The sequence below is a fragment of the Apus apus genome, chromosome 6 (assembly GCF_020740795.1).
Source record: "Apus apus isolate bApuApu2 chromosome 6, bApuApu2.pri.cur, whole genome shotgun sequence".
In the NCBI taxonomy this organism is placed as follows: Eukaryota; Metazoa; Chordata; class Aves; order Apodiformes; family Apodidae; genus Apus; species Apus apus.
The window spans coordinates 2,265,938-2,288,589 of record NC_067287.1 but is presented as its reverse complement, the minus strand read 5'-3'; the positions used below and the strand labels follow the sequence as shown (position 1 = coordinate 2,288,589).

The 22,652-nt window shown below is 46.8% G+C and overlaps 1 protein-coding gene across 3 annotated transcripts in view; it reads left to right on the top strand.

Annotated features, from left to right (window-relative positions):
- LYPD6 (LY6/PLAUR domain containing 6) overlaps window positions 1-22,652 on the top strand; it is a 32,683-nt gene that overhangs the window by 755 nt on the left and 9,276 nt on the right. For 2 of the 3 annotated variants that reach the window (XM_051623556.1, XM_051623553.1), the window contains exon 1: window positions 3,766-3,787. The exons of the other annotated variant lie outside the window; for it this stretch is intronic. The gene's annotated coding sequence lies outside the window, so the exon portion shown is untranslated. Of the gene's footprint in view, window positions 1-3,765; window positions 3,788-22,652 lie in introns of those variants that run through there. 3 annotated transcript variants of the gene reach the window in all.

Here is a 22,652-nt window from a genome sequence, read left to right as displayed (position 1 = left end):
CAAAATGGGATTTGCGAGACGACCGGAATTGGGGGGGAAAAGCGGGGTGGGTTTCCCGGCGAATCCCCTCCTGCCCACCCGGTTTGGGGTGACAGCCGGGGTGACCCCCGCCCCGAAGGGCTGCGGGGGCTGGGACCCCAAATCCTTGCAAAACACCCCCCTTGCCGCCGGCTCATTTATTTTAGGGGGTGGTCCTCGTCTTGGGGGAGGGATGGGGGTCTCCCTTGGCTTTAGGGGGGGTTTCCTTTGGTTTGTGGGAGCTGGCACCGCTCCGGGGGGTCTCTGGGCGGCGCGGATGGAGAGAGCGGGCCGGGGGAGGGTGGTTGCGGGGTGTGTGTGTGGGGGGTTCAGCTCCTCGCTGCTGGGACCCTAAGGCAGCACTTCCAGGGAACAAGAATTTTTTTAAAAAAGTCCTATCCAGCGGCAGGAGCGGCTTGTCCGGGTGGTTTTTGCAAGGGGGGTGGGGTTGAGGTGAGCGGGGAAATGCGGTTCTGGCTGCGGCTGGTCCTGCCCCGCTCCCCGGTGGGGTGCCCGGGGGTCGGCAGGAGGCTGGTGTGGGCTTGAATTTAGGTTTTTTTGAGAGCCTGGTTATGAAAACGTCCTCCTTGACAAACTGTTTTCCGAGTCAAAGCGAACGAAATCGTTGCAGATGTTGGGAGCCTGCAAGAAAACCAACCGAACCGCCCCCTCCCCTCATGGCTGGGGCAGAAGAGCTGCCTGCTCTTCCTTGTTATTTCAAACAAACAAACAAACAAACAAATCGCTATGTAAAAATCGAAATTAATTTCTTAGATGTGTTTCCAATTTGGGCCAGTGCGTGCTCCCTGTTCTGCTAAAATACACTTACTTTGGAGGTATTATTAACAGGTGGTGGTTGTTGTTGTTATTGTTATTATTTAATATTCACAGTTTGTTGTTATGATATCATAATAGCAATTTCTTAATGACAATTACATTCTATGGCTGTTGTGATGGAAAGCAGTACGTTAGGTCTCTGGCCAAAACAACAGGCAGGCTGTGTGATTCTTCCCTGCATCCACGGGATTCCTTCTGTGTCTTGCGAACTTCTTCCTGCTGGTGGATATTGGCTGGGATGAAGAAAACCTGCCCAAATGGTGGGGCTAACTGCAGGGTTATCCGTTCGGTTTGATACAGTCTGCTTTCAGGTTCGTGGGTTTTCCCATCCTCCGAAGCCCGGGCTGTGCAGAGGGGCTGTGGTTTGGCTTTTCTTTTTTTGTGTTTTTTTTTTGGTGTGTGAGATCCATTGTGAGGCCCCAGCAGAGCATGGGGCTGATGGTCATCACGGACTGAACTCCCGATGGGCAGAAATAACACAATCTATGGATTCTATCATAAAAACGAAATGCATTATGTTGCCTCGGAGAGCTTGTTCCGTGGAAGTGAATGGTAAATAACGAAGATCTCGGTGTGATCTGGGTGGAGATACCCAGCGTGGCTGTTAACATACCTTTAGAACCACGGTGGATGATTATTTTCTGTTGTTTTCTTGCTGTGGAAGCCCCGCTTGGCCCCGGGGCAGGGTTATCTGGCTGGATCAGAGCGGCGGGAGCTCAGCCCGGCTCCAGCTTCCCAGCTGCAGAGCCCCCAGGATTCCAGACCTCCTCGTTTGCCTTTCTGGCTTGGAGATGCAACACCAGGGCTTCGGGAGGAAGGAGAGCTGGAGTGGAAACATTGATATTTCTGCTCTAGCAAGTGGGGAGCTTGCAGGCTCCGTGGGCTGCCGGAGAGAAGTCAGGATGAGGTTTCTCGACGTTTGCTGTGCTGTGGACCAAGGTGAAAATAAAGCCTCGGTGAGGTGCTTACGGGTGGGTGATCACTGCAATAATAATAGTGATTTAGCTCATTAGTGCTGCTCAGATAACACGATTCCCCACTCAGCTGATTAGCTATGCAAACACTGGGGACAAGCTTTTAATCAGGCCGGTCCTCGGGGCTCACCCTGCTGCCTCCCGTAGGGCTCCGGGAGGTGCCGGCGGGGAGGGAACCTGACCCGTCCAGTTGCCACTGGATTTTTTTTTTTTTAGGTCAGTGCTGACATAAAAAAAAACATTTGAAAAGTCATCCTGGTTGTATTACAGTAGGAGACTTGTTCGCTGTGAATCCAAAACTTGATTTATGCGCCAGTGATCCTCTTGTTTAATTATCTGGTGTTGATGGTGAGTCTGATTTCCTCCGGCTCTGGGGTGTAAAAGGTAAAGTGTAAGTTACAATGTCATTTGGAAACAGAATACATTGTTTTTTCAGGTTTTGCTCATGAGTAGGATTGGGGTTTTCCAATGGAAACCTAAGCCTGACTCCCTTGATTTGTCCAGGTTTCCCACCACCGTTAGAAACTGGATAGTACAGCGGTTTAAGGGGTGCTAAAATATTTGCTGTGGGTCTTTCAAGGTGTTGTTTAGCCATGAGGGAACCTGACTGCAGTAAGTTGTAACCCCCCAGCCCCCTCTTCCTGGCCCCCACATTGCACGTAGGGTCTGTCACATTGATGTGATGTGAGCAACTTGCAGGGGTCAAGTGATCCAAGAGCAGAGCTTGGGCGATGGTGAACTCTGCAGAAGGGATTGAAGCATCTACTGATGCTGCTGACAATCTGGTTCAACAAAGCCCAGCAAGACATATTTAGATAAAATGAACTCATTTGTCTTGAAAACAAACTCTTATTTTAATCCTAGGGTGGCTGACATGGCCCCTGGGTGCACCATGGCATATCTCAGTTGCTGTTAGGAACCTGCCTTTTGTGAGGAGGTATTTACTGAGTGCCAATAGCACTAAGCAGGCAGGGAGGGAGAACTCCTGGTGCCTCTGAAGAGGTTTTTACATTGGACAATACCTTCTCGTAACATAATTGGTGAGGAAGGACATGACTAAATACTCCATGTTTATTTCATCTTTTTAAAATTGGGTTGCACGATTTTTTCTGGGGGGGAGGACGGGTTGGTTTGAACAACAAAAATGCCTGGGAAAACTGTTACAAAGGGACTCATCCTCCAGACTTTGCCTTGTCACCAAGCATTGCGGTAGCCACGGTAGACTCAAGGTGCCCGTTTCCCCCCAGTGAGTTCACTGTGTTCTTTGTGGCGTGGTGTGACCTACTCAGAGAGGAGCATCCTTCCTGCCCCATATGTCGCCATATGTTCTCGGCAATAATCGTGGTTTCCTGCAAGCACCAGTGTTTGCTCTAGGGCTGGGCGGGATGATCTTGGAGGTCTCATTCTGGGACTCTCTGCTCTGCGGTGCACACGTTGTGCTTGATTGCCTCTGATGTCCTTTTTTATGAAGCTGCTGTTTCCCAGTGGAGGTGTGTGTGCAGCAGCGGGACAGCTTCATCCCGGCCTGTGTCTCATTGTTAACTTCTCCACTTTTTTTTTTGTTGATGTTTTTTATACCGAATTAAATCACGGCTTGTTGCTTGGCACGTGTTGAAGAAGAGCCAAGTCCTCCATGAATGGAGCTGCCTTTGGTACGTTGCACAGCTTTGAGCCTACGTGACCCCCAGCTCAGCCCCTGCTGCGGGGCGGGATTCGCTCTGAATCCACAATATTCCTATTTATTGGGCTCGTGGCAGTGCCAAGGCCGGGCACTGGAGACTGGCTCTCTCTCACAAGGGAAGCTGCAGATGCAGGCAGCAGGAGCTGCCCCTCGTGCCAGGACTTTGCTGCCACACTCAGAAAATGCTTCATGGAGACCTTGAAGTGAAATGTTGGGATGTACTCGGGATGAGGACGTGAAGTATCCTGCGTGCTCCTCCGTCGGCCCGTGTTTCGGAGTAAGCTGCTGGGGGGCTCGCCTTGCTGCCTTGCCTGGCTTTCTGTGACCAGCTAAATATGCAGTATAAACTGCTGAGTAAGATAGGAAGGGGTGGGAGGAACAGAGTAAAACAGAACTAATTTTTTTACCGTGTCTGTTTTTCCTTCGGTACGTTCCTGCGGGAGATAAAATTCCTTGTGCATCCAATTTAAACCCCATGGGTTTTCTCTGACCTCTCACTCTCTCCCTACACGACTGCCTTGCCTTGAACAGAATTACATAAATTACTGTCATCGACTTCTGCCTGCAATTACTTTGTATCAACCTACTGCCTGTGTCTGTATCTGCTTCCATCTCATTAGCAGGGGTGCAGCCGTGTTACAACCCATAGGCAGTTGACTGAGTAGCTGCTGGGTGATTCCTTTGAATACTGGAGATGTTTGGCTGGGAAAACCTTCATGGAAATGTTTCAGCATTAGGCAGGTTCCTAAATTACTGGGGTTTGTGTTGCCAAGGGTGTTTCCGTGCTGAGGGATACGCTGTGAAAAAGCAGAGAAGGACGTAAACAGGAGAACAAACCAAATTATTGTGATTCAGAAATCGGTGCAGAGCGTGGAGAACAACATTATTCTGGAAAACTGGAAGTCAAGAAAACAGGCAATTTTCCTGGTGTTTTGTGTTCAGAAATGCTGCGGGCTGCAGACTCATGACCTTGCCTCATTTTCAGCTTATTAGATATGGCTCTTAAGTGCCCACGGGCAATTAAAAAAATTCCCCCCCCAAATTGCTGTTCACAGGAATTTATATGGCCTGCTGCTGTGTTAGTGGGTTTTTTGGTTTGGGTTTTTTTGGTTTTGGGTTGGTTTTTTGTTTTGTTTTGTCTTGTTTTTAATTTTCCCCTCCTAACTAGCTGGGAATGGCTCCCTCCAGTCCCTGTTCTCTTTCACTGTTGTCATTCCTCCCCTCGTACAGAGATTCCCAGATCCAGTTGCTCTGTGACACGAGCCCAGACTGTTTTCCAGCACTCGTCCTGAAGCACAGTCAGGGTGCTGGCAGCTTGGTGTCCTTTTATGCCACAATATTCACATTTCTGCTCAGGAAATCAATATTTTTCTGGCTGGGTGGTGGAGGGAGGGGGCTGACAAGCTCAATTCAGGCGTTTAATCTGTTGTAGGATGTATGTTTTTAAGTAAAGAGTGTGTGTCTTCAGCTGTGTAAAGGTGTAAGGCTGTAACAATTTCAGTCACCTGAAAATAAGGTTGGTAGGAAGAAGAAAAATCAATCCACAATATATTTCCCTTAAACCACTGTATTTTTGTTTGCCAGCTCCAAGCTTTCTTGTGCAGATTTTAATCTGTTTGTTTGTTGTTTCCTACAGGCGTGTGTGCATTTTGATGTAAATAAATTCAATTCAGTTAGGTAACTTTTAATATTAGTTTTGAATCATTGGATAAAAGCTATTTCAGGCAATTGTGTGTATAACCAGTTTTCCCAAAACAGCACTGATGTGTGTGGAAACAATAGCTCTTGTCTCAAGAATAATGGGAGCCCTGGATAAAATTTTAGCATCTTAAGATGTCACCTCTGTGCTTCTGCTGCTACGGTCCCACCTTCCGCCACCACAAACCCCAAGGAGCAGCAGCTGAATTTTGACATCCCAAGTAAACCTGAACCTTTTGACCTGTCACTCTGCTTTCCTCTGAGTGCCTTTGCACTTTGTTTGACCAAAGTAATGTGAAATGGCACCTGATTGTGGGTGATGATGGGTTACGAGATGTTTAACTCTGTTCCTCGTGTGGTGCTCGTTTTCGTGTTGGAAAGGCTTCCCTAAATTATAGTGGTGCTCACTACTGGAAAAGGGTGTTTAGGCAGGAAAATGGTTTTGACAGTTCTGATGTGCATGTGCAGTTGGCTTAGACTTGATTTGTACATGTGGCATAAATACCCATCTCATGATACTTGCTTGAGTGTCACCACATCAGATTTATGGCACTTCTGGAGGTCTAAAGGCATGAAGTGAAATAGACCATTTGAATTTTCCCAACCCAGGCAAATCTTCAGATAGAGATATCTCTCAAATTACTGTAATGGGTTTTCCTGACAAATTTGGCTAGTACTGTTTTTGTGGTATTGTGTAAGTTTAAATGTTTAATGGAGTTTAAGTTCTTTTTACGTATTTTGTTCGTAGCTCATCTATTGAGCTTTTTGGTTTTGTGGGTACTAATGATCAAAAGCATTCTCAGACTTTTCTGGCCTTAAATATTTAGCCAAGGGAGTTTGTTTTCCGGTGATTCTTGTGTTAACAAGATTCTAAAGCTAAACCAGCACAGGGCTGGATTCCGTAGAAATCCCTACTGGTTTTAGAGCTCTCCTTCCAGACAAACATTTGAGGCTAAACTGCCGAGGAAGCAGATGCCAGTCTGCAGGTAGTGAGTTAATATCTCTTGAGATGTCCTCATGCTCTTAAGGAGCTCCCAGCCCCCAGCGAGGCCGTAAGAGGGGCTGGAGAGGGTGGTGGCCAGTGGCTTTGGTCAGGGTGGAGTGACTCTGGAGGAACACAGGGTAGGGACACGTCTGTCCTGTGAGGAGCTGCCTGTAGATGTTGAACTTGGACCCAGGGCTGTTGGGATAAGAGCTGGGATTTCAGGTAGGTTTACGTGGCTTCTGAACCAGTTCATTTGCTGGATGGTGGTCGTGGTGGTTCAGAGCAGCCAAGGGAGTCAATGGCAAGAAGGAGGTTTGAGGAGTGAAAGAGCTTCATTGATTCCTCCAAGGCTAAGGAAAGACTAAGTGTCCTTGTCCTGCTCTCTTTGCCTCCCATGTCTGCTGAACCATGAGTGTCTGTGCATCTATGTACATAATACACACAGATGTATGTGTATTTATTGATTTGCTAGCTGGCCTTCATGGATTGAAATGATTTAAAAGTTGTTTTATCATAATTAGACAAACTGCAACATACGCCTGAAAGTTTCATTGCTATGAAGTTGTTTTCAGCAAGAGCTGAGCTTGCATTTCCAAACTGAACAGTACTTGAACGTATAAGAGAGTGAGGACTTTTGTGGGTTTGAAATGTTTTTTTTTTTAATTCTTATTGTAATTTTCTTACATTTTTTCTGGATAAAAGTGGTTTTAAACAGCTCCTACCTGTGTGTCCCTGGGTTCTAGATCTGATATTTGAGTGGCAAAAAGGAAAAAGACCTTCTCGTTTGGTTTTCTTTCTCCAGAGCATTTTTCTGTGGTGCTGCTTTATGGAGCAAATTTCTTCTGAGGCAGCCAAGAGCATTGCTGAACCAGTGAATGTCTATCAGTGTGTCAGAGGCAGAATTTTCTAGGCGCTGTAATATTTTAGCTGTGAATAACATTTAGTGTTCTTTAGTTTGGTGTTCTGGAACTGAGAAAATAAAAACTCTGAGCCTGACCCAGTTTGACAGCAAACTAGGCAGCAACACGCCCTACCCCAAGTAGCCCATGAGCCCCATGTCTGCTGCAGCCTCACTTCTTATGGCTTTGTGGCTCATGGTGGTTTGTAATTTAATTCTTTCCATGACTGGAGCACCTAAAAGTTTTCTAGCTTTCTTTCTCTGTTGGATTTGGAGGGGTTTTTGAGGGGTTGAGGGCTTGGTTTTTGGTGGTTTTTTTTTTGTTTGTTTGGTTTGGTTTTGGTTTTTGATGGTTTATTGGGTTGGGGATTTTTTTGGTGTCTAACAAGGTGCTCATGTGAGCTGCAGAGTTTCCTTAATTGAGGCACCTGGAGGATGTTTGCAGTGTGTCTTCACTCATTTTCTGGCCTCTGCCTCTATGTCCAGCCTGGCCAAATGCCACGAATGGCTCTGAGCGTTGCTCTGGGCGGAGAAGGGAGCAGAAAGGCACATAGTGACACACACTCTGCTGCAATGGCAAAAGCCTCCTTTCCCTAGGAAGTAATTCTGAAGATGGGGTCAAAAGGAGAGGGATGAGCAAAGGAGAGGTGGAGTAACAGGGATCTCATTGTGCTTTTATTTGCCAGTGAAAAGGTTCAGAAACAACGGGGTACCCACTGGGTGACCCTGTGCATTGACTGGTGGTGGGATGTGAACTGAGAAGTCCTCACATATGGAGCTGGGTGTTGGTTCCTTCACCTGGAAAGTTTGGTGTCATTAAAACTTTTTAGCACTTCTAATAATACAAAAATACCTATTTCCTAGCGGGCTCTTAAATGCCTTCTAGTGGATTAGTTTGAATCACATCAACTAAGAGCTTGATCATCTGCCAGCCGCTGAAGTTGGGCCAAAGCTTTGTAAATTAATGAGCTCAAGGTGATTAGTCCAGGTTTTGGTGCTTTGGACCAATTTGCTGCCATGCAAGGTGTGTGGCACTCTAGGTCTGTCACCTTTTTCCCCCCCTTTTTGCTGTGAGGGTGTTTGCCTGGCATGGCAGTCAAAATAAATGTGAAGGACTCTGATGTCAGTGATTGGAAATGATCTTGGGGTTGCAAAATGTGGGATCAACATTATAACCATTGATTTGTTGTAGGGACACTTAGAGCTGGGATAATTCCTAGTCAAGGCTGCTGAGCAGGCTTGTCTCTGGTATCTGCTTGCAGGATGGGTTGTGGGAAGAGGTTTTCAAGTCTCACAGAGACACTCCTGGGTTGCTGTTGTGGATGGAAAATTGTCTTTGTACAAAAGTGTTGGTACATCCATCAGATGGAGCTGTGGGGGCTGCTGTGGACACCAGAGCTTCTTGCTGATAACTGTTGGTGGTTACAGAGTCCAGGAGAGGAACCAAGTGCTGCTGTTACCCAGCAGGGCACTTTCTGGCAATGTCTTGGGCACGCTCATTAGCTGCAAATTTCTTTAAAAAACACAGTAACTTGCAGTAAAATGTGGCTTTGCTTTTGTAGGCAGGGAAGACTCTTGCATTTCATAAGCTCTCAGGCAGCTTCAGATGATGGAAAAAATGTGCTGAATATCCAAATTCACTTTGGCATTTGTGGCCCAATGACATTTTGATGGATTTGGCAGTGGAGGCCTCCTGAGGCTCGTCCCATACCTGCTCCCTACCTTGCATTCAGTATCTTTGGGAGCAGAGAGCACTTTCACACTGAAAGCTATTTGAATTTTGTCCCTTTTGGTCTAGAATACTTGATAGCAGTGTTCATCCATGCCAGCCTTGTCTCCACTCTGTTCTTCTCCCTGATCAGTGTCCATACTATATAATTGCTTTTCCGGGATCTTTACAATCCTCTTCTTTCCAGGGATGTCTGACAATGGTTTACATTCGTTGGCTCTCCTAAGCTTTCTTGAGGGAGGATTATTATCAAGGTGATTTGTCTTGAAGTGATGGCACGTGCCTTCTGCAGCTGTCAACAGCATCTGGCAGGGCTGGACCACCAGTTAGGAGTCTGAGCTCCATCTGTCTGGGCACCATTGGGTTGCTGGATTTTCGCATTATTCTCAGGCTTTTCAAGTAAGGCTTTAGTATCTGCTTGTTCTTTGCAAATCCAAAATACCTGCAGATTTGTGTTGGTTAACCTGGTGTTTCTCAGGGACTCTGTCTCACAGCAGTTCCATTAAAGTTGGTTCATTATTCAGGAATGAAGCTGGAACTGTGGTCTCCAGTGGGGCACTGACTCTCCTTGTACCTCCAGGAGGAATAAGTAGATTTATTTTATCAGTCCTTGGTTGCCTCATCTCCTGGGGTTCTAGTCCATCTTGTTGGAGTCACTGAACACAGGACATATTTGGGGTCCATGCGTGGCTGAGCTGCTGGGTGGCTGGAAGAGCAGCCAGGTGCTGCTGAAGTGCTAGAAAAGCCAGGTCCCATGGGGACAAATCTTGCAAGACATGAGACCTGACTGTGTCATGCAGCACTTTCTGTGTCATCTGAATTTTTTTGGTCCTCTGACACACAAAATTGTTTGTTTAAAGAAAACGTCAGCATCACCAGCTCTTTGACCATCTTCCACTGCCCTTGGTGAGTCCAGCTCAGGCTGTGTGAGATGAACCTACCAAGCCTGGTCCTTCAGGGGTGACATCCTCCACAGCTGATGCTTTGGGGCAGCTGGGTGATAACAGAGTGCATTTGTGCAGGTAAAAATGCACAGTTTTTCATTTCTTGCTCAGCCATTGGCCGTGCCCTGAGTTGTAACACCTACTTTGCCGATTCTGTCCAAGTCTGACCCGTACTCATACTCTTGACTTTAACACAGTTAAAACTCCCAGGTCCCTGCAGCTATCAGGACTGGTTGGCAGGGGTGTTAAATTACGACCCAAATGATTTCTCTTCTACCTCCAGTTGGGATTTCAGGTTATGTCTCGTCCCCCATGCACAGGTCTGGGGAAGGAGCAGCTGGGCAGGAACGTCCCGTGGTGGGCAGATTTGAGCTGGTGCTTTGCTGCCTGCCACTCTTTTGAGGTCCCTCTGTGTTGCTCTGCCCTGACTTCACTGAAGTCCCATCAGGTAGGAGCCCACAGTGGGGTTTGTTCCATGCATGTAGGAGCTGATGGGATGATAAGATGGTAACTGTGCCTCCAGTTGGACACACAGATATATTTCTGTCCCCCCCGAGGGCAGCGCTGTAAAAGCTCTTTTGTTTCCAGTTTAGCACAGGAAGCTCCTTTTGGCTCCATTTAATATAAATGCTCGAACTGGCGGGGAATCAGAAATGCAGTTCCATGACATCACATCTCTGGCACAGCAGCATGGCCTGGAGCTTCACAGAAACCAACCCCCCCAGCTAAATCCCAAGCTGGAATAGCTGCGCTGGTCGGTCCCAGCAAGGGAGGGCTTGTGTGGCACTTTTCTTTGTTTCTTCTCCTGCTTGGAGGAGAAGACAAAGTGTTCTGAAGTGTTGCAATGAACTGGACGCCAGAGCACGGGGCAGCACAGGGGGTGAAGGTGGGGACTCGTGGACCAGGGATGGGGATGTCCCCGTCCCCCCTGCAGCTGGTGGGGCTGAGCATTCACCGGCTCGGCTGCCACCGAGTTGCTGCAGGACTGGGGTGGTGAAGATTGCACTAAAAAAACCAAACCATAAATCTACTCTGGCAGATAAGAACGCGTAGGGGTTTGGTTTGCAGGAGCTGTGGCCACTGTGTTCCTGGTGTAAAATTGATTTATTATTTTTTTTAAGATTTTTTTTTTTTTTTAGCTGAAAGAATAAAAAGCAGCGACTGAAATCAGGGAGTGCTTTGTTTTCTCAGGTGAATCATTCTCATGGCTGTGGTGTGTGAAGCTTTAGGGTTTTACAGTGGGTGAGTCTGGAGGAAACAAATCCCTTGTGGAGGGCTGAGATGGGGGGGGGTTGTGTTTCTGTTAGTTCTATTGCACAGGGAAGAAGACAGGGACATGTGCAGAGGGTAAAGAGCAGAGCAGACTCTGCAAACCATTATCTAGTATTTTTAAATTTTATTTCTCTAACATTTTTATCTGGAGCAATGCTTCCCCCCCCCCCTCCACCCCCACAGGAGTGTTACACAGAGCAATAGGTGTCAGCCCTGGTGCCTGTTGTCCTTGTAAACAAAGCTGTAGCAGAATGAGCAGACACCTGAGTAGACATGGAAACCTGTTTTGTAATTAATTCCTGAGGCTGCTCAAACTGCTGTATAACTTTATAAGGAGCCCAGAAAGATACTGTTTCCCTGGTTACTGCACACCTTATCTCACCAGGCCTTGGTTTCTTCGGTTACCTGCCCCTTCTCTGCAGAAAGGTACATTTTTAAAAGCTCTTGTTGTATTGTGAGGGGGTTTTGTGTCCTGGGGACAAGGGACCTGGGTGATGATGGGTGAGGGTGGGACGGTTTCTTGGTGCCAGACTCATGAGCATTGTGTTTGGTCTGGGGTGGGTGGTCTGTGAGCAAACTGATTTTGTGTTCTAATCGTGGTGCTTGGAGCTGCAATGAGGAGCTGGGGTGTCCAGGGGTGAAGGTGCCGGGTCTGGGTGGGGGCACGGCCACCCTGGAACCTGTCTTTGCTCAGGCATTGCTGCAGGATGCCCCTCTCACCATGCAGGGCCACCAACAGCCCTGTGGAGCTAGCAGGTGAGGTCAACAGAAGGTTTGCTGCTGACCCAAATGCCGTTGCACCAAGGTCCAGAATGGCAGAGGAGAACAGAGCAGGTGAAGTGTCTTCTCCTGGGAATGTCTGGTTTCTGCATGTTGTTGGAGTTTGCAAAGCTTTACACTTAAATATAGAAACAAACCCTCCTGGCTTCCATGGAGAGGAGTTTTGAGGAGGTAATCCCAGACTGGTTTGGGTGGGAAGGAACTTTAAAGGCCATCTAGTTCCAATCCCAAAAGGAAGGAAACAGAAACATGGAAGTGTTCAAGGGCAGGTTGGATGGGGCTTGGAGCAACCTGGTCTGGTGGGAGTCTCTGTCCAACTTGTCCAACTCAACAAGTTGGGGGGCTGATGAAAACCAGTAAATCATGGTCTGCCAGCAGTGAAAATGTCAGTGGTGACATAATGAAAGTTATATATTGTGGCCTGTGGGATACCAGATGATTCATGTGTGAAAATTAAGCAGCTGGTTTACTCAGGGGGGCACATTTTGAAAACTAGGTCTGCTTTTAGCATTTCTGTAGGTGAGTGTCTAAGGCAGATGAGTTGGAGCATGATTTTGAGGTATTCTTCAGCTATGGTGAAGATAACATCTCTGAGCTGGCAGACACTTGGATTGCTGATGATACTCCATAAACACTCTGTACTTGGGAAAGTGGACTTTCTAATGCCAGGATGATGAGGCAGTTGGAGCTAGTGAAAGGCAGAGCAGATGAAGAGATAAACAAAGGAGCAGAGGAGTCTGCAGAGGAGCTGGATCTCCAGGAGGTGAGATGTTTGAGGGAGCAGGAGGAGGTCTGCTTCAGCTCCCAGTTAAGATCAATATGTTATTCAATGTCACGTGTAACACTTGCCATCCAGTGACCTGATGATATTAAAGCACCTCAATGAAGTGGCCACTGGCAGAAATGACAGTGCTTCAGGTGGCAGGTGGAAGGTGTTAACAGAGCTGTTGGGGCAAACCCATGAGATGTCAGGGTATGGGGCTGGTTAGGGCTGAAGACAAGAGGAAGATGTGGATGTCAGAATCCCACAGGAGCAGCCTGACCACTCTGCATGGAATCCTGTCTCAGTTCAGCTTGTCACAGGCACAAGACTGAAGGGTTGACAGCTCCTACATTGCAGAGATGTCCCAGGATGGAAGGAGAAAGTCCTTTTTTTAAGTTTAAAGAACCTATAATTCTATGATTCTAAGAAGGGGTAATTTAAAGCTCTACCTCCCTACCCCAAGTAGATAATTAATCATATAATCACCAAATGGGAGGGACCTTAAAGGTCATCTATTCCCAAACACCCTACCTTGGGCAGAGGCATCTTCCACCAGACCAGGTTGCTCCAAGCCCCATCCAACCTGCCCTTGAACACTTCCTCACAATTAAAACCCAAGATGTCTAAATGTGTGTACCAGAGATTGGTAAAATTGCCAGGCAACACACCCTGACCCAGTGTGACCAGCTGCAGGACCATCTGTGGTGGTGCCTGCTTCAGAGTGACCCAGGGCAGCTCCCTGGCAGGAGGGCAGAGCCATCAGCTTCTGCCTCTTCCTCATTTTCTTACAGGGTGACATGTAAAGGGCTGTGGTAAAATTGTTCATGATGTTTTTCTCTCCATCCTGGACAGCCTGATCCCTTCACACCCCAGCTCCTGCTCCTTTCCTCCCCTGGCTCCCAGGCTCCTGATTTAATGTGCTTCACTCTCCCGAGTATTTTTTTGTTGTTGTTCTGGTTTTATTGCCAGAACCAGGTTTTACCTGTTCCCATAGGTGGTGGTCCTATGACTCTCAGGATCTAGCAGAGTCTTCACCTAAGGTCCCCAGTGCTCTTTCTGCCCCCTCTTCCTCTTGGCCCTTCTTTAGGTAGCTTTATTCATGCATTATCTTTTTTTCTGCCATGAGTCAAAAGGAACCTATGAATATAATTGTGTTATTTTCAGCAAATACCAGCCAGCCAGACCTCACAGTTTCAGGGAGATTCACTTCTTCTGTCCTTGGGCACTGCTGTTCTTGGAAGCTCACCATGAATCGAAACTGTAAATAAACCACAAGCTCCAGGTCATCATGTCTGGCAGGTTAAAGTAACAATTTGGGAAGGAAAAAAATAAACACAACAAACAGCAACAAAACAAACAACCCCCCCCCCAAACAACAGCAAAACCAACAAAGCCCCATCCTTCTTTCACAAACAAATAGCTCTGTTTCTGTGAGAAATCCAGGAGGGTGAGAGTCAGGTTCTGTGCTGGCAGTGATCTGGGTGCAGCAGGGTTTGCCTCCGTGCAGTGTCTTGGCTTAACTGTCATCAAAAAAGAGGAAATATAAATATATGCATTAGCTTTAGGACGTGTTAGCAGATAGTTAGTGATCATGGGGATGCTTTCCTGCTTAACAGCGTCACACAGCAGCAGTATTTTTTGATGAGAAAGTTGTGTTATCTATCCTTCCTCATGCGATCGGTAGGCAGTAAGATGGAGGAATGATTGACAGTGATTTGCTGCAAGTGAAACACAGGGTGGGGGGGAGTGAACTTTTCTGGACACCAAGTGAAAAGTTAAATGCACAAGGGAAGTGGTACAAGAAGGCATGAATCTGTCTTGGCTTTAGCCTTCGAGTTTTCTGCCTGCACATGATTCACGTTGCAGGGGAAGTTAATCTGTGAATGGTGATGGCAGTAACAGGGTGGGTGATGATTGCAGGGGAGCTTTTAGGTGGAAGAAAAGGGTAAAGGACCTTCTCTAGGAAGGCAAGGACATCCTGCTGCTCACACTGAGGGTCCATCTCCAAAACACCCATCTGTGTGAGGTTGGAAATGGTCACAGGAACTGTGGCTGCAATGAGGGTGGTGTTTTATAGCCTCCCATCTCAGTGGAGATGATAGTGTTCTTGTTATTGGCTTGTTTTGGTTTGGGTTTTTTTTCCACCAAGAAGTTAGAAAAATAAAGAAATGGAAGGGCTCTTTCTGAGAGGACCAGTGCCAAATCATTAATTGGCTCTTGAATTCAAATAACGCTTGAAAATCTTGTAAAGCAGAGGAGGGGGTTGTTTGTTTTGGGTTGTGCTGGGTTTTGTTTTGCTAGAAAAGTGATTACAAATCTGAATGAATTAATGATGGTAGTGTTTGTTTACTCCGTGGATTAACTAGACAGCTGAAAGAACACTAATTGGTCAGTTCTAATTTGGTTTCTTTTAAATGATTTCAATGATATGCAGCCTTTCTAAAGTTTACACCAAATAAAATGCACCTTAAAACCAGAGAGGTGGCAGTAGGATAATTTTGAGGAAAGCCTCATGAGAAAAATATTTGAACTTCAGCATCTCATGATATGAAATATGAAATGAGGTTAAATTTGCTGGTTTAGTCTAACTAATTATGGACATTTCTGCAAAGGGAGATTTTCTGCCAAGCCTGTTATAGTCCTTGGGGAGCAAAAGATGGCAAAACAAATAGTGCAAGAGAAAGGTCTCATTTATTTTGATGCACAAGCCAGGTTTTGGAGGCCATCTCCAACTTGTCTAGATGCAGACACACACAGACACAGACACCAGCTACTTTTTTCTATCAAGAGAAAAACAATGAGTTACTTATCTGAAGGACTGGTGTTCATTAAACTCTCTGTAGGTGCTGAATGCATATAGCTGGGAATAGTCAGCCCATTCCTGATGATTTCCCTGAGCCGACATCAGTGTGGTGTCTTCATCAGCCCACTTGGAGATGTTCTCTGTGCAGCTGGTAGCAGAAGCAGCCCTGTCCCTCACACGTGTCCCTCCCTCTGTGGCTTGCTGGTTATTTTTGGGGCCAAGGGGAATTCATGTGTGGGTTGGGAAAGAAAAACTGGCATGAACTCTGGGTGAACTGCCAGGGGAACAGAGCCCTTCTGCAGCTTCATCTACGTGGGGCTGGAACAATAGCTGGTGTTCATTAACTACTACATAAATATGTTAGATTGTCTGGGGCAAAGCCACGGCACTTCGGCAGGAACGGGCAAAGCGAGGGAGTTCATTAGCATCTCGCCTGTTGCGTGGTGGCCCGAGCCTGTTTACACTGATTTTGGTGACAGAGCTCCCTTCTGCAGAGGGGGGGGGGGGAGGAAAAAGTTCAAGTTTTGCATTAGTCCATCCTCATGAAACCTCATTTCCACAAAATCGTGTGTTGGGGGCTGATCTCTGAACTTGCCCAAGGCCGGCTTTGGGTCGATGCCGAGCAGGCGGTGACTCGGTGCCTAATCTAGCATGTCAAACGTGTGGGGTGATGTCCAAGAGGAACTGTCACAAATCCCACTGGAGAGCCGAGGGGGAAGGCAGCAGCCAAGCAGGGACACAATGGTGCAGATTGATGTATGGCTTTATTAAAGCACAGTTTGCTGCAGGAGGGACGAGCGCTCCGGCTCGCTCGGTGTTTAATACAAGGAATTTCTTGTTGTCAGTACTTTGGGTACAAAACTGACCTTGCAGGGAAGTGGGGGAAAAAAAAATAAGCATTTTCCTTTGAAGGTGCCCTTTTCATCAATTAGATTTTAAGATGACACCGAGTTGGTTTGGTTTTTTTGGTGTTGTGGTTTTTTTTGTTGGTTTTGTTGTTGGTTTGGTTTTTTTTTTAAATTTGGCCCTGGCATGCCTGGTTAATTGGGTAAAACTCATTTCTGTAATCAGAAGGGTTTGATGCTTTGGCTTTGGTCTCTCCCCAATTATTCTGTGAAACAGTCTCCTTTCCCAGACACAGCTGTAATCCTGCTCCTTCAAAAACGGCGGGTTTCTTTGGAGACCTGTTTTCCACCAACCGTCTCTTGTGATTTTTTTTGCAACTCGAAATGTTTGTTGCTGTAGCACAAATAAACCATCCTGTGAGTTCCCCCCAGGCTCAGCAGCCCTTCCTTGGATCCTTGAAAAATACTGGCTTTGCACTAATGAGCCTCCTGCCCTCTGGATTGTCCCCGTTTTCTAGATGTAATAAAAATGTAACCTTAAAAGCACAGTGGGGTCATCTCAATTTTTTAAGACCACTGTGCATATGAATGCCAGCCTGGTACATAGACCAGAAAACTATTTTCTTGAAGACTTTCATGCCTTGGTTGCAGGTGAAATAATTTCCCAGCCATCTCTTTGTAAGCATGGGAGACACATTCTCCTGTTTTATTTTATTCCACTTCTCTCTCTGGTGTCTCTTGGCTACAGTTTTAGCTGGCAGTGTGATGCAGTTGTTTCCCTTTTCCCTAGCAGATGCATTGCACGGTTGTATTGCTGGTGCCTCCCTGGGCTTTAACTGGAATGTTCTCACTTACCAGGTTAAATGTAAATAGGAAAGATGGTCCAGGATGATCCCAGTTGATGTTGTGATACTGAGCCTCACCCAATTTTAACATACTGCATAGGCTCAGGACTTGGTTTGACTTTTCCCTTGGAGAGGACCACCACCACCCTCTGCCATTTTGTTCCTGATTTTTTGTTTTGTTGTTTGTTTGTTTTCTATGGGATTTTCATAGGGAGTATGAAGGATCTGTCTGCAACATGAGGCCCACACAAAGGGAGAGAGAGGAGCCTTTTCAGTTGCCCCACAGAACTCAAATAATAGATTTGTTTTGGTTGGCAAAGACTTTTAAGATCACCAAGTCCAACCATTAACCCATCAAGCCCACCACTAAACCTTGTCCCTCAGCACCACCTCTACAAGTGTTTATTCAGAAAATATTTGCCCCTCCTCTTCCCCTCTGCAGAGGGACTCGGCTGCTGGAGCTCAACAGCTGTTTTTTTTGCTCCTTATTAACAGGAAAATCCCAGGATTTCTGTGCTCACACCTGGTTTCCTTATCCTCTGTCTGCTGCCTGGGCTGTCTGGAGGGGTCCCTGTGCATTGAGACCAGTCCCTGGGCTGTGGGACACCAGAGGGGTGAGCACTGGCTTCCAAACTGAGCCAGCTCCTGATCTTATGCATCCTGCTGAGCTTGGGGCTTGCTGCCCCTGCTGCCTCCTTTGCACACCATGCAAACGCCTGGGGGGTAGGACTGGATGCTCTTTATTAGATCATCTGTGTCCATCTTTCTGCTAATTCAGAGTGTTCATAGTCACAATCTTGAATATTAGGTGGAGTTTAAAAAAGAACTCGTGGTGTCCCTGCACCATGTTGTGTTATAGATGCCAGACTGAAATGGGAATTAATTATGTCTGAATTCAAATATTCTCCATTTGACAAATAATTTGCATAAATTGTATCTTCTCATGTGAACGTCATGGCCTGCCTGATTTTTACCCAACCTTTTTTTTCTGTCATTTATACCACGTACCAAGTATCTGGAACACTCAAGTGAAATCTTTCTGTCTCATCTCTCTACTGTGTTTATCTGAAGCTGAACTACCCTCTGGGGATGCATGAATAGAAGCAACATTTTACTGCAACTCATTCAAAGGTGAGGGATTTGCACAGGTCCTGAGAAAAGTGAAGCTTTCCCTGGTTGAACTGAAAACATAAATCATACACCCTGAAAAGAGACACAATGTGGAACTTCTAAAATAATCTTAAAATCGCATCTTGTCGAAGATTAAAATGGCATCCGAGGGAAGGTGGCCTGAGAGGAAACATATTGTACCCCCCTTCACTTCCCCAGGACATGGGCTTTTAGCTGGATGAAGTGCAGGCTTTGTAATTAGCAACAAGGCGATTAGATCGTCCGCGTTTCTGGAAGTAATTTGTGGACTAATTGTGTTTGATTCTTTAATTACTCTTGTTTAATGTAAATGAGGAGAGGTAGAGAACCCCTTCTCAAGAGGTCCTACAGGTTCCTTTGCTACATCCCATAATATCAGGAGGGTTACATGCCTTTAGCCATCCCCAGGGCCAGACTGCACAGAAAATTCTCTCAGTGGCAGGTGGAAAGAAGCTGGAATTGGAGATGATTCAAATGAATTCCAGTTTTTGTTGGAAGCTTTTCTGATGGCTTCGGTAGGAACCGAAAGGCAGGGAATAAGCAGAACAGACCAAAAGAAGAAGAGCTTAAAGACTCAGTAGGATAAGGATGGAGGTGGAGAAATTGCAGCTAGAGCTGGCCAGGCTGCAAACAGTCTCTGGGGTTGCTGTCTGGGATCCTGCACAGGGGGTGGGTGGGAAGACTTCCCCTGCAGTTTGGATTTGCCTGACAGTGGTGACATGACACAGGTGAGAAGGTGGGGTTTCGTTTTTGCAGCTGTAGAGAGATGCAAAGGAAAACCTGTGTTATCATTTCTGCAGCAGCTTTACGTGGAGTGGAAGCAAGGCAGGAGGAAAGGTGAAGAACAGTGAGTTAACTCTTGCAGTTCTTGGGGACGTCACGTGGGGGATGAGCATCAGGAGGAACTAGTGTTGGGCAGGCTTTGCATGCAGGGAAAGGTCTTTCAGCATCACCACACTGGCTGTAGCTCCTTTGACTTGATTTACCCCTGGTGAATAATCACCACAGCACAGTAGCAGGATGGTCCAGCTAAGCTTCTCTGGTGGAATTTGCTAGACCAAGTTGTGTGCTGCTCTTTCTGGAGTTTCTCACAGGGGTTGCTCCTCTGGCACGCTGTGCTTGATGCTTTAGGGCTGGTGTGTCTCCTGCCTGCTGAGAGGGAGCTTCTGTTTGCTTTTGCTATTTTATTTCTCCGCAGGAAGGCTTGCGTCAGGGCACTCTCAGATGGAGGGTCTTCCAAGTGAAGAGAACAGAGAACATGTCTTTAAGACAAAGTCGGGTAGTAAGCTAGAGAACAAGGAGATGGGGCACAGACAGCAAGGAGGAGATGGAGTAGCAAGGTGGAGCTGAGATGTCAGCAGAAGCATCAGCCTCCTGTGAGACTGGGCAGCCTCCACTTGCATAGAATTATGGAATCATGGATTGGTTCAGGTTAGAAGGGACCTTAAAAATCATCTAGTTCAACCCCCCTACCGTGGACAGGGACACGTCCCACTTGACCAGGTTGCTCTGTCCAACCTGGCCTTGAACACTTCCAGGGATGGGGCATCTACCACCTCTCTGTATCAGATGCCCCAGGAGAGAAGGGCAATGCTTCATCTCCCGTGGGAGGGAGGTGGAGGGGCACTGAACACCACAGCTTGTGCCATATTCACACAAGGAGGAGGACCAGAGAAACAACCCCAAACTGGGAGTTCCTGCCTGCCTGGCTCTGTCTGAGTGTTTATATGGGAAGATCTGGTGCCCGTCTTATTATTTCCACCTGAAATGCTGCAACATTTGCTGTGACCTGGCAGCAGCCCAGCTTGTGGCAGTCAAGGGCAGCTAATAGATATCTACTGAGCTTCCCAGAGGGACAGGAGGGACAAATACATCCTCCCAAATAAGTGTCATCTCTGGCAACATGTCTCCTGCAGAACCAGAAGTCTGGCATTTGGAAGCTCCTCTGCTCGAAGGCTTCCCAGCCTTTCCTTGGAGGACAGGGACCTCCCATTGTCCCTAGTGCTGGTGTCAACGAGGACGAGATGCCACCACCCTAATGCGAGCTGACAAATGGGCAGTTGGGCTGCTGCTTTGGGCACTGAATGGTTAATGTCCATAGTGCTGTGTCAGGGCAAAGGGCAAGAAGAAGTAATCCTGGGGAACGAGGATTCCTTTCCAGCTGAAAGGTGCTGGTGAAGCTGGAAAGACTGAGTTAACTGGGATTTCTGTGTCACCGCTCCAGCCCTTTCCTAAACAGCCAGGATGATCTAAATCCCACAGGACTATTTCCCCCAGCTGCAGCCCAGTGCCCAGCTCTATTAGGCTGGTGGATACACGGGAGGCTGATACCTCTGGAAAGGAGCTGAGTTAATCCAGAAGGAAAAAAATCTTGCCCATACTCTGTTGGAGAGGTTTAGCACCCCAGGGGCTGATATGTCCGCAAACACCCCTTGAAAAACATTTTGGTACAATGCCTGGGGGGTTTGGCTGAAAGCTGTGAGCTTCAAAGGGGCTTGTGAGCAAAAGAAAAAGCCTTCATGCCCTCTATGAAGCTTCTTAAGGCTTATAGGCTGCGTGAAGAGAAGCCGTCCTGGTAGAAAAATACCATTTGGGATGATTTTGGGGAAACAGTGACCTGAAAACCACTTTAGGTCAAACACCTACAGGTTTTAAGATAGTGCATCCATATGTATGTAGGTCTCCTTCCTTTAAAAACAGAAGAGCAATTACTTTGGTGTTTTGTTTTTTTTTTCAATGTGTAGCTGTAAAATTGGAGAGAATGAATGTGCTGAACAGTAATTATAGAGTATGTTTGATTTTATTCAAAACAGGTTTGTTTTTTTCACTCTCAGCATTAGCTTAAACATCAACGAGTATCTCCTCAGTTGGCTGTTGTGTGTTGTGCTCCCCTGTGAAGGACAGAACTATGTGTAGCCATGTGTACATACCCCCAATATTTGTGAAATATTGAATATTCAGGTTTCTGACTGTGGGTACCTCTGTGTGCACAGTAGTATCTATTTTTCTGCTCCCTGTGTGCGGGAAATGCCCAGGTAGGACGTGCTTGCTGTGAATAGCAGTGACTGTGACAGTGGCAAGTGTTTTGGTCAAGGGGTACCTTCAGCTTCAGTAGCTGCCATGGTTCACAGCAGTGACCAGGCTGGCCTTGCTCTGCCCAGGACTGTGTCATGACACAGAAGGTTCTTTTAATTCCTTACCTCTGATTTAATCTGTTTCAGCCATAGAAAACCGAGGCAGGGACATGAATTCTATACGTTCATTTGCAGTTCTTGCAGCTCCTTAGGAGTGGTATTGGCAATTCAGCTGCTTGGAATTGCAAGAGGCACCAGGTGAGCATTTTTGGGGTGCAGCTGGAAAGTTTCTGCCATCCTTTCACACTTGGAGATGGGCTGAGTAAGCCATTGCTCCTGTAAAAGGGAGCGTGTATGACAGGGAGAGAACTGGTGTCCTCAGCTGGAGGGCTTTGATGAGTGTTGCAAATATAAGTGATTTTTGTGATTATGCTGAGAAAACCCACAAAAATATTTTCTTATTACACTTGTTAGGAATTCTTAGGGTGCTCAGGGACATGGTTCAGTGGTGGACTTGGCCATGGTAGTTTTACTGGTGGACTTGCTGATCTTAGGGGTCTTTCCCAAACTAAATGATTCTGTGGTTCTTGCCATTCTTTTAATCTTGCTGTGTTTGAATGTCAAATATTGCTGTTTGTCCTTTCAGTTGGTAACATATGTCAATGCTAGGTTGTTGCTGAGAGTTTGCCTGGGGTTATGCAGAGCTTCTCTCTCTGGGAGGGGGGTTCTAATTAATTTGTGCTGCTGAGCCCGCACGAACCAACACAGAGTTTGACTACAAACTGCTGATTTCTTGAAATTAACAACAGGGCTTGTAAATTCTGCCTTGTTTTATTTGAGATTTAAAAAAAACCAAAACAACAAAACAAACACCAAGAAATAAAAGCAAAAGTCCCTCTCTCCTCCATTATCTTGACAATATGAATATTATTTATCACAAGAAAGATAAAGACCTGTTGGAAAGGGTCCAGAGAAGGGCCACAAAGATGATGCAAGGGCTGGAGCAGCTCTGCTCTGGAGACAGGCTGGGAGAGTTGGGGTGTTCAGCCTGGAGAAGAGAAGGCTCCAGGGAGACCTTAGAGCACCTTCCAGTGCCTGAAGGGGCTCCAGGAAAGCTGGGGAGGGGCTTTTCATCAGAGAAGACAGTGATAGGACAAAGGGTAATGGTTTTAAACTGAGGGGAGATTTAGGTTAGATATAAGGAAGAAATTCTTCACTCTAAGGGTGGTGAGGAACTGGAATGGGTTGCCCAGGGAGGCTGTTGATGTCCCATCCCTGGAGGTTTTTAAGGCCAGGTTGGATGAGGTTTTGTGCAGCCTGGTCTGGTGGTTCCCTGCTCATGGCAGGGGGGCTGGAA